A 12,121-nucleotide genomic window follows, 5' to 3' on the forward strand; every position below is an offset into this window, starting at 1 on the left:
TAATGTAAGAATAAGAAGGGCAGCGGCCTACACCACAATACACAGGACAGCACCTGCAATATAAGAATAAGAAGGGCAGCAGCCTACACCACAACACACAGGACAGCACCTGTAATGTAAGAAGGGCAACGGCCTACACCACAGCACACAGGACAGCACCTGTAGTGTAAGAATAAGAAAGGCAGCGGCCTACACCACAACACACAGGACAGCACATGTAATGTAAGAATAAGAAGGGCAGCAGCCTACACCACAACACACAGGACCGCACCTGTAATGTAAGAATAAGAAGGGCAGCGGCCTACACCACAACACACAGGACAGCACCTGTAATGTAAGAATAAGTAGGGCAGCGGCCTACACCACAGCACACAGGACAGCACCTGTAATGTAAGAATAAGAAGAGCAGCGGCCTACACCACAACACACAGGACAGCACCTGTAAAAATTATTTTTCTTTTACATTTTTTAGGCAGCCTAGCCCTGCACCACACAGGACAGCACCTGTAATGTAAGAAGGGCAGCGGCCTACACCACAACACATAGGACAGCACCTGTAATGTAAGCATAAGAAGGGCAGTGGCCTACACCACAATACACAGGACAGCACCTGTAATGTAAGAATAAGAAGGGCAGTGGCCTACACTACAACACACAGGATAGCACCTGTAATGTAAGAATAAGAAAGGCAGCGGCCTACACCACAGCACACAGGACAGCACCTGTAATGTAAGAATAAGAAAGGCAGCGGCCTACACCACAGCACACAGGACAGCACCTGTAATGTAAGAATAAGAAAGGCAGCGGCCTACACCACAGCACACAGGACAGCACCTGTAATGTAAGAATAAGAAAGGCAGCGGCCTACACCACAACACACAGGACAGCACCTGTAATGTAAGAATAAGAAGGGCAGCGGCCTACATCACAGCACACAGGACAGCACCTGTAATGTAAGAATAAGAAAGGCAGCGGCCTACACCACAGCACACAGGACAGCACCTGTAATGTAAGAATAAGAAGGGCAGCGGCCTACACCACAACACACAGGACAGCACCTGTAATGTAAGAATAAGAAAGGCAGCGGCATACACCACAACACACAGGACAGCACCTGTAATGTAAGAATTATAAGGGCAGCGGCCTACACCACAACACACAGGACAGCACCTGTAATGTAAGAATAAGAAGGGCAGCGGCCTACACCACAATACACAGGACAGCACCTGTAATGTAAGAATAAGAAGAGCAGCGGCCTACACCACAACACACAGGACAGCACCTGTAATGTAAGAATAAGAAGGGCAGCGGCCTACACCACAACACACAGGACAGCACCTGTAAAAGTTTTTATTTTTATTGAAGGGCAGCGGCCTACACCACAACACACAGGACAGCACCTGTAAAAGTTTTTATTTTTATTGAAGGGCAGCGGCCTACACCACAATACACAGGACAGCACCTGTAATGTAAGAATAAGAAGGGCAGCGGCCTACACAACAACACACAGGACAGCACCTGTAAAAAATATTTGTATGAGCATAGTGCTACAGCACACAGGGCAGCCCCTGTAAAAAATATTTGTAAGAGCGTAACCCTACAGCAGACAGGGTAGCCCCTGTAAAAATTATTTGTATGAGCGTACTGCCACAACAGACAGGGCACCCCCTGTAAAAAATATTTGTAAGATTGTACCCCTACAGCAGACAGGGCACCCCCTGTAAAATTATTTGAATGAGTGTACCCCTACAGCAGACAGGGCACCCTCTGTAAAAATTATTTTTATGAGTGTACCCCTACAGCAGACAGGGCACCCCCTGTAAAAATTATTTGTATGAGTGTACCCCTACAGCAGACAGGGCACCCCCTGTAAAAATTATTTGTATGAGCATACCCCTACAGCAGACAGGGCAGCCCCTGGAAAACACAGCACTACAGCCAGCCAGCCACTATGGACAGGACTACAGCCAGCCCCTATATGGACAAGGACAACAGTAGCCAGTCAGCCCCTATGTATTATATGGAAAACAGTAGCCAGCCAGCCCCTATGGTCAGCATCAGGAACAGCTCCCTCCCTCCCTCTTCACAGTAGCCAGCCGTACTTAAATATTTTTTTTTTTTATAATAACAGTCCATCTAAGACACTGAGCTCCCTGCTCCCTCCTAACTGACAGCCGGAATTAAAAATGGTGGCGATCACGGGACCTTTTATAGAATCCAAAACTCTCTAGAATCCGACAGCAGGATGATGACATTTTGCCTTGACTCCAGATCCGAGCCAGGCGGGAAAGCCCGAGCCTGACTCGGATCCCGGCTCGGATCGGGGGGCTCGGGTTTCGGAAATCCGAACCCGCTCATCCCTAATATAAATATATCTATCTATATATATATATATATATATATATATATATATATATACAGTGGTGGCCAAAATTGCGGACACTTTTTGAAATTGAATGTTTTTCAACTTCGAATGCTTATAAAGACTGTTACACTTCATGCAGTGCAATGATTCATATATCAAATGAAAGGAAATTTACTGCTGAATTCAACACAATAAACAGAGGTCAAATATTTGCATTTCAAGGGCAATTATGCAGTGAAAACAACACTTAGGGTGAAAATCCCTGTGTACTTATGATGTTACTGTCCTATCAGTATTTCGTTGGGTATAATTTATTTTTCAAGACAGCAGCACAGCGATGTGGCATTGAGTCAACCAATGTTTGGAGCTCTTCCTTCTTTATTATGTGGTGCGATGAGACAATTACAGCCTCAATTAATTGTCCTTTATTGGATGGATGCCATAGATGTACCAGTTTTTTCAAATGGAACCACAAATATTCTATGGGGTTCAGGTCTGGGCTGTTTCCTGGCCATCCCAGCACCTGTATGTCATTCTCCGTGAACCACTGTTTGCATATCGGTGCAGTGTGGCAGGGAGCTGAATCCTGCTGGACAAAAATTGGGGCATTAACTGGAAAAAGATCCCTGATAGAAGGTAGAAGTTTTGGTTGTAGGATGGTGTCAATGTACTTTCTGCTGTTCAGTGTGCCATCTATGACATAGAGGCGGCCTACAGCATCTGCTGTCATACATGCCCAGATCATAACACTTGTAGGATTCTTTGTTGTCGCTTGAATGCAATCTGGATGTACCTCTTCCCCGATGCAACATATTTTCTCCCATCACTACCAAATATCGATTCCTTAGTTTCGTCAATCTATATCACTTGTTTCCACTGACCTTCTGTCCATGCAATGTTTTCTTTTGCCCACTGTATTCGTTTCTGCCACTGCTTTTTATTCAGCAATGGCTTTTTTCTGGGAATCCTACCTTTTAGGCCAACCTCCGTTAGTCTTCTCCGTACCGTTCTTGCACTGACAAAAGCACCAGTTGCACTCACAGAAACAGACAAATCTCAGGTGCACAACTCCAAATTATTAATAATATATATAAATGCAATAAAATTTTGCAATCAATTGAGGTTTTTAGCATAATCATGGCCAAGGTTATGGGCATACCCACCATATCCAGGTAACCTCTTTTGGGTAGGTCCCTAACATACTAGGGTTCAAATCCAGAGCGCAGGACCCCCCAAAACTGGCCCAGCCAAGCCGCCCCAGGGCACCACCATAGTAAGAAAAGTGCAGTGTAAAGAGATAGTTAGGAGCAGCTGCAGCTGCATATAAAGAATGAAAATAAAAAAGTGAAATACATATATATTAAACACACACAGTGAAGGGTTAAAATGTGTTATAAAGGAAAATGTGTTATAATGCGGTGCCCTGAGACAGATTAACCAACGCAATCCAGGGGGACCCACACCCCAAAGATGAACCAAAGTTGCACTACAGTATATAACTTGTAGGACTTATCTAGAATTGTGCCTAATACAGTGTGCATATACATTACCATACTCCATGCTTTTAAACCAATAAGGAAGGGTGCTAGTCCAGAATGAGGGCGTCTCTTTTCCCTCAGAAGTGCAATAAAGCACATTAAATCTTTCCCATATGCACCAGTTGCACTCAGTTCACTGCTAATGGCCGCAGATGACATCCATCTGTCCCTGACGCAAATTCGTTTTATTCTCCTATCATCAACAGCTGTTGTGCACTTTTTCCGGCCTTTTCCTTCTTTGTTTTGTATAGATTGTGTTTCCATATAGCGTAAACAAAACTTTTGTACTCCTGATGTTGTCACATTCCCACCAACTTCTCTTGCAATTGCTGCATACGAAAGACCATTTTCACATAACGCCACAATCCTGGATCTCTTCCTGGGTGACCAGTCACCACTTTGCCTGGACAAGATTGTTGTATTTATTTCTTACACCGTCAATAGCACTAAACAATACGCACAAACATCCAACCGTAATTGCACTTCAGTAACCAACTTTATTCTGCAAAATGACACAGCCAAACTGACCTTTCCCACCTTTGAACATGACCTTGCACTTGCTCATAAACGACAGCTGATTGGTTCTCAGAACGACGATTCCGATTGGCTGGTAGTAGCTGTTACTACAATCCGCTTCTTGAAACTCACGCATCTGTGCTTCTTTGTCTGACTGAAAGTAGCATAACTTCCCTTGCTGTAATGCAAATATTTGACCTCTGTTTATTGTGTTGTATTCAGCATTAAATTTCCTTTCATTTGATATATGAATCATTGCACTGCATGAAGTGAAACAGTTTTTATAAGCATTCAAAGTTGAAAAACATTCACATTTCAAAATGTGTCCGCAATTTTGGCCACCAGTGTATGTATATATAATTTTTATATATATATATATATATATACATATATATATATATACATATATATGCAGTCACAAAAGGGAGCAGCGGCACTCGTCGAAAAAAGACAATTAAAGCAGGGTTGAATGAACCTATAATGTCACTTCAACGTTTCAATCGCATAGATTTTCATCAGGAAGTACAAAAAACACATACAACACTTACCTATATACAAAGACAAACACCACGAGTGTAGCCGTGGTGAAGGCTTATGCTTATCACTTTGTTGATTCTGGTCTCCATAGTAACGGACACGTCAGGCGTCGCGCCCGCTGTTCAGTGCGTAGCGATGACGTCAGAGGTGATCCCGGTGGACGTTGATCGGCTACACTCGTGGTGTTTGTCTTTGTATATAGGTAAGTGTTGTATGTGTTTTTTGTACTTCCTGACGAAAATCTATGCGATTGAAACGTTGAAGTGACATTAGAGGTTAATTCAACCCTGCTTTAATTGTCTTTTTTTTCGACGAGTGCCGCTGCTCCCTTTTGTGACTGCATGTTTGTACTTTATGCAGACGGCACCGACGTCACGTTTGGACTTTGAGTGCCAGGCCTTCGCTATTCTATACATATATATGTATATGTAGAATTATGTAATTATATGTATAGTGTGTGTGTGTGCGTGTGTTTAGGGAACTGTTGCTGCTGGATCAATGAAGGGTGATGATGTTCAATAATCATCACCCTTCAGGGTTGTCACGGGCCGCAGATTGCAGCTGTGTCAACCTCCTGCCTTGGCTCTGCTGCACAACAGTGCTCAGTGCGCCTGTGTTGACACACTGGCTGTGGTGCACACAGTATGGAGGGAAGCAGGAGTGAAGGATGGAGGAGTTAAGCAAGCGCTGTATTATAGATATAGGGCCTGATTCAGAGCCACTCGTAAGCGGCAGCTCGTTCGCTCCGAGCGATGTTTGCCCAACTGCGCATGCGTACGGATCGTTATACGCATGCGCGAACCAGTCAGTGCGGCCAAAATTCATGTGCTCGCAAAATAGCGAATGCCTGCTAATTTGAGTGACAGAATGAGGCGTATGTGGGTGGTAACGGGGAAGGTGCTTGAAAACGGGGAGTGGAGATCTGATCGCAGGCGTGCTTAAAGGTCAAAACGGGCGTTTTATGGGTGTGCATATTTAAAACAGCAGCGTCATTGACCACGTCACTGGGTTATTTTATAGCCAGAACTGCTCGCAAAATTGTGGTAGCAAAAACCAACCACAAGAATAGCGAGCAGTTCATACCCTGTTCGATGTACTCGATTAATCTAATAAATAGCGGACATGACGTAGGATGCGAGCGGCCAGGGGGCGTAGTTTCCCAAAAAACGACCGCAAGTTTTGTACGCTCGTTCAGACCTAGAGGCATGAACAGACCGCAAACAGCGAACGGTTCATTTGAATAGCCACCCCTATTTTCAGGACGAGCGAGCGCTAATTGCGTCCGGCTCTGAATCAGGCCCATAGATCTGCCAGCAGCTTGCTATCTGATTTATCCCATTTCAGGGGCCACAGTATGTGGCTGTGATGTATTTTGTGGTGGTTGTTGGAGTTCTCTTTATTATGTTGCACTCATTGCAATGTTCTTTGTAGTGTATTTATTGGCGGGCACTGATGCTCTGTGTTGAACGGCACCCACTGCAACACTCTCTATATTATATGGCAGTCACTGTAGTGATCTCTGTATTATATGGTGGTCACTGTGATGCTCTGTATTATATGGCAGTCACTGTGATGCTTTCTACATTATATGTCGGTCACTGTAATGCTCTCTGTATTATATGGCAATGTCTGTGATGGGAATCGGTATGCAATGCCAGCAGCTATTTAGCCAACACTTCAAATACCGACAGTGGCAGCCCGATGGGTTGGCATCCCGACATCATCAGCTAAGTAGTCTAACCCTCCCCTCTCCCCCCCTAAACCTCCCTTAGGGGTGCCTAGCCCTAACCTCTCCCTGTTAGTGCTTACTGTAAACCTAAACCCCCATCCCCACACCCTAAATCTGGTGCCTAACCCTAACCCCCCCTTTCCCTTCCCTACCTCCCAGGGAGGTGCCTAGCCCTAAGTCCCCCCGGGGGTCCCTAATGCTAAGCCTCCCCCCCGCAGCTACACGCTAAGACACCCGGCTTACCTTCGTTCGGTAAGCCGGGTGTCGGGATTTAGTAGTGGGGCTAATGGCAGGCGCCGGGACTTCGACCCCTACCTTTAGTCCCATGCCGAGATGTGGCTGTCGGATATGGTCAGGATAGTGCCCACTTTACATTCCACTGCGATGTTCTCTCAATTATCTGGTAGTCACTGCGATGTTCTCTATATTATATGGAAGTCACAGCAATATTCTTTTGCATAATCTGTGCAACAGATCTTTAGGCTTTTTAAATATACTTGATTCTTCCTTGACTTGACTGGTTGCTCGCTAACCTATGTAACAGACTGTGGAAACTACTACACGCACTAGCTTCTGGTTTTCCCTTTTTTCCCATATGAACAATTCAATACTTTTATTGCGCAATATTACTACTGCTCTCTTGAATGCCTCTGCAATTGGAGTCTTAGATCTGAAATTAGTGAGTAGTACTCTGAGCACTGTACTCATATCATTGTGACACCTTCTCACTGCGATGCCTAAAATGCTGTTTGTGTAAAATGCTTTTGAGGTGTTTTGCCATGGTCACTAAATAAAGCTGCAATGTTTACATCTGCAATGATCATGCATGGAGGCAGCAAACTTCAACCCCCAGGCTGAAACGCCCACCTGCCCTGTCTATATCTTTACAGCACCTTGCTTATCATACAAAAAAAACCTAAATCCTCATGCCTTACCATGTACCTAAACTCCAGTGTTCTGACTGTATCACCTCTAGGTCGTGTCAATTTCCCTTTCAGCCTTTGGAAGAATGAGAACGCCTTGCTAGTGTTTGAGTATGAGAGCCTATGTAGTGGCAGACACTCAATATATTTAATGAAATGAAAGGCTTCTGGGCTGTATTAAACTTTGCCCATATTCTGACTAGGATCCTGTCTTGTTCCTCTATATATTCAGTATAAGATAACCGAGGTTTGCATAGAAAAAAGGGAATATAGGCCCTCATTCAGAGCCGTACGCTCTGAGCAGAGCGCACGCTCTGAATGAGGGCCGGGCTCCATTTTCATGGAGCGTCCTCCTGGACGCTCGTATAGCTGTGGGTCACCACCCACAGGCTATACGAGCGTGCTTTGTGATGGCCGCGATGGTCGAGACCATCGCGACCATCGAAATTGCGAGCCGGAGCCTGCGGTTGAGGTTTTCAACCGCAAGCTCCGGAGTGATTTTGGCTCTATCAGAGCCAAAATCACTCCCACTGACATCACTAGTGATGTCAGTGGGCCGGCTTCTGACGGGAGGCGTTCCCGTGGGAACGCCCCCGTCAGGGAGGCACGCCCCCGGCACGCCCACCAAAGGGGGCGTGCTGTCAATCAACATTGACAGCACGCCCCCTTTGATCGGACACAACGAGCGAAGGACTTTCCTTCGCTCGTCGCGTCTGGCGCATGCGCACGACGGAGCTCCCTCCGTCGTGCGCATGCTCAGTGCATAACATCGACCCACTTGCGAGCGGACAGCCGCTCGCGAGTGGGTCTGAATCAGGCCCATAAACCTCTAGTCAGGGATGGGTGGGGTTGAAAGGAGTGGTAATTTAGGATTGCAAAAACCTAATCTACAATAATAGATCAACAAAGTAGCGCTCAGAACCTGTTGAAAAATAGGATGCGTAGTTTGTAGGTGTAATAAAAGTTGATAGGTACAAGGAGAATCTAGTATATTAAAGCTTTATTTCCGAAATAGGTAATCAAGGGCTAAAAATTGCTAAATATAAATAGACTTTGGTGTGTGACCATTAGAAAAAGAAAAAAGATAAAAGCAAACAGTAGGGTTAAAAGTTAGTTGATGAGGAAGCAACTTTTATTACACCTACAAACTACGCATCCTATTTTTCAACAGGTTCTGAGCGCTACTTTGTTGATCTATTATTGTAGATTAGGTTTTTGTATTTAACTCAGGAGGAAAGGCACCCATCCTGAAAGTGCGGCTCACCTCTAGCAATCACCCTTTATCCGGTGCGCAATATTTATTTACCATTTTTTACGTAATTTAGGATTGGCAGTTGTTAAAGTCACAGGGATAGGTTGTTTGTTGTTAAGAGGGAGTGGTTACTGGGCTTAGGGGTAATGTCTGAAGGATAGTCTGCCTCTTTGATTCAGATCTCCAAGCAGAATGGTCACACAGGTTGTCGAGCTGTTTTTTGCACTTATTAGGCCTACATTTCAGGTTGTAGATCTGATTATGCCATTTATAAGGCCTAAAAATGTCTATATACTTTTTTCGTTTTAACTCTGGGCCTGATTCAGACCCACTCGCGAGCGCTATGTGCTCGCAAGCGGGTCGATGGTGGCCCAGTGCGCATGCACACAACGGAGCCGGCTCCGACGTGCGCATGCGCGAGACCTGGATAGCGACGGGCAAACCGTCGCTCCGGGTCTCGTATCAAAGGGGGCGTGCTGTCGATGTTGAGTGACAGCACGCCCCCTTTGGTGGGTGGGCCGGGGGCGTGGCTGCCCAGACGGAGGCATTCCCATAGGAACGCCTACCGTCTGGGGCCAGCCCCACTGACATCACAAGTGAAGTTAGTGGGAGTGCTTTCGGCTCTGTTAGGGTCTCGTCGCAAGCCAGCTATAGCGAGCGGCCATGATGATGGTCGCGATGGTCAAGACCATCGCGACCATCATCATGGCCGCTCACTATAGCTGTGGGTGGTCACCCACAGCTATGCGAGCGGCCAGGAGGCCGTTCTGAAAAATCAGAGGGCCAGCCCTGATTCAGAGCGAGCGCTCTGTCAGAGTGTCCGGCTCTGAATCAGGCCCTCTGTCCCTAATCTCCCTCTTTCTCGTTTCTGTATTCTAGCTTCTTTCTCTCTGTGTGATCTGTAGGCTGAATGGTCAGAGGTTGAAGAGCTAATTATGTCATTTATAAGGCCTAAAAATTTATATATAATCTTTTCTTTCTAACTCTGGGCCTGATTCAGAGCCGCTCGTAAGCGGCCGCTCGTTCGCTCTGAGCGATGTTCGCACAACTGCGCCTGCATATGGGTCGTAATGCGCATGCGCAAACCAGTCATTGCGGTCGGAAATCGTGTGCTCGTAAAACAGCGAGGGGCTGCTAATTTGATTGACAGAATGTACCGTTTGTGGGTGGTAACAGGGGAAGGTGCTTGAAAACGGGGGAGTGGAGATCCGAACGCAGGCGTGCCTAATGGTCAAAAGGGCGTTTAATGGGAGTGCATAATTAGTAAAGGAGTGTCATCGACCACTTCACTTGGTTGTCTTTTAGCCTTAATTGCTCGCAGTGACAGCGGTAAGAAAATCCTACCACAAGCACTACAAGCAGTTCAGATGCCTTTCGATGTTCCCGATTAATCTAATAAATACCGGAGATGACGTGTGATGCGAACGGCAAAGGGGCGTCTTCACAAAATAGCGAGCGCATTTTTCAAACGCTCGCTCAGACATAGAGGCGTCAACACACTGCAAAGAGTGGGCGCTCAATTTAAATATCCCGCCTCTTTTTTAGAACGAGCGTCCGCAAATAGCGTCCGGCTCTGAATCAGGCCCTCTGTCCCTAACCTCTCTCTTTCTTTCTTCTGTATCCTAGCTTCACTTCTTTAGGTGCCCACACACATACCGACTTTTCATCCAATTTGGCCGATTTCAATGAATCGTGATGACAGATCATGTAAAATATGGCCAAATCATGAGGAAATCGTCGTACCTCGCATCCTCTGATCTGCCGTGCTGTAGGGCAGATTAGCCAACCTTCAACATGATGGGAGCCGACCATGAGGGTTTTTTTTTTCCTCACGACGAATCGTATGATTCATCACACAACGCGGAGTTTGACTGACATCTTCCTGTGCACGCCCCATCGCCATCTTGTGCAGCATCGTGTATGGAGGAAGATAGTCGCACATTCTGGAGCCTGCACACTGAAGTGTTGTTTTGTCTGAAGTCTGGTGAGTGTTTGTACAGTTTAAATGCAACCACACTGACCACCAATATGTGCTCCCCCACTGCCCACCAATGTGTGCCCCCAGGTAATAAATGCATGACCCAGCCACCGCGCGCCGGAATAAGGCAGGCGGTGGCTGGGTCATGTATTAAGCTCCCACTGCCCACCAATGTGTGCCACCCACCTACCCACTAACTGCCCACCAATGTCATGGGGCCACCTAATAATTAATTAGAAAACACTTCAAAATTTAGCAAAAATTAATAAACAAGTATATTACAACAAGATAAATAAATACATTACAACAAGATAAACAAATACATTACAACAAGATTAACAATCCTATTTAAATAACCTAAAATATTTGCAAAAATATGTTTAAAAAAAAACAATACATTACATTTAAAAACACATCATTCCTTGCAAAATAGGGGTCTTCAACCTTTGGCCCTCCAGCTGCTGTGGAAATACACATCCCAGCATGCTCTGCCACCGTTTGGAAATAACAACATGCTGAAACTGTGCTACGGCATCCTGGGATCTGTAGTTCCACAACAGCTAGAGGGCCAAAGGGTGAAGACCCATGCTGTAAAAGAAAGAAAAACATTAAAATACCAAAAAATAAACACATGACATTCCTGTAAAAGAAAACACGATTACAATACCATAACAAACCTTTAAAACCTGTAAAAAAGAAAATATTCAAACATAATGTTAACCATAACAACATTAAATTTAACAAAACTATATACACAAATATTTAAATGTCCTTTTTTTTCCTCTTCATAGATTATGTCCATGGATAGTGAACATGAATTCGTTACAGGATTCATCGAAATCCTGCACTCAAAAGAGTGTCTGTGGAAGATCAGTTCTCCGAAGTACCACAACAAGTCGCACAAGTTGGCCGCACTAGAGGTGCTCTTGGAGTATACGAAAAAGTACATCACTGATGCAGACGTGAAAACTGTACAGCAAAAGATTCAAAATCTCAGGACGGTGTACATAAAAGAAAAAAAGAAGGTGGATGACTCCAAAAAATCAGGAGCGGGCACGGAATCGGTATGAAATACCGCTGGCCGCATGGTTCGAGAATCGACAGCGCCTGGCCGACAACAGCAGAATTCCCGGCAGAGGAAGCCCGACAATGCTGGAAATCCCGATCGTGGATAGGTAAGTACTAACTAACCTAACCTAACCCCCTAACCCTCCTTAGGGGTGCCTAACCCTAACCTCCCCCCCAAGTGCCTAACCCTAATCCCCCCTCTAAGTGCCTAACCC

The sequence above is a fragment of the Taudactylus pleione genome, unplaced genomic scaffold (genome assembly GCF_031769625.1).
Source record: "Taudactylus pleione unplaced genomic scaffold, aTauple2 ptg000116l, whole genome shotgun sequence".
In the NCBI taxonomy this organism is placed as follows: domain Eukaryota; kingdom Metazoa; phylum Chordata; class Amphibia; order Anura; family Myobatrachidae; genus Taudactylus; species Taudactylus pleione.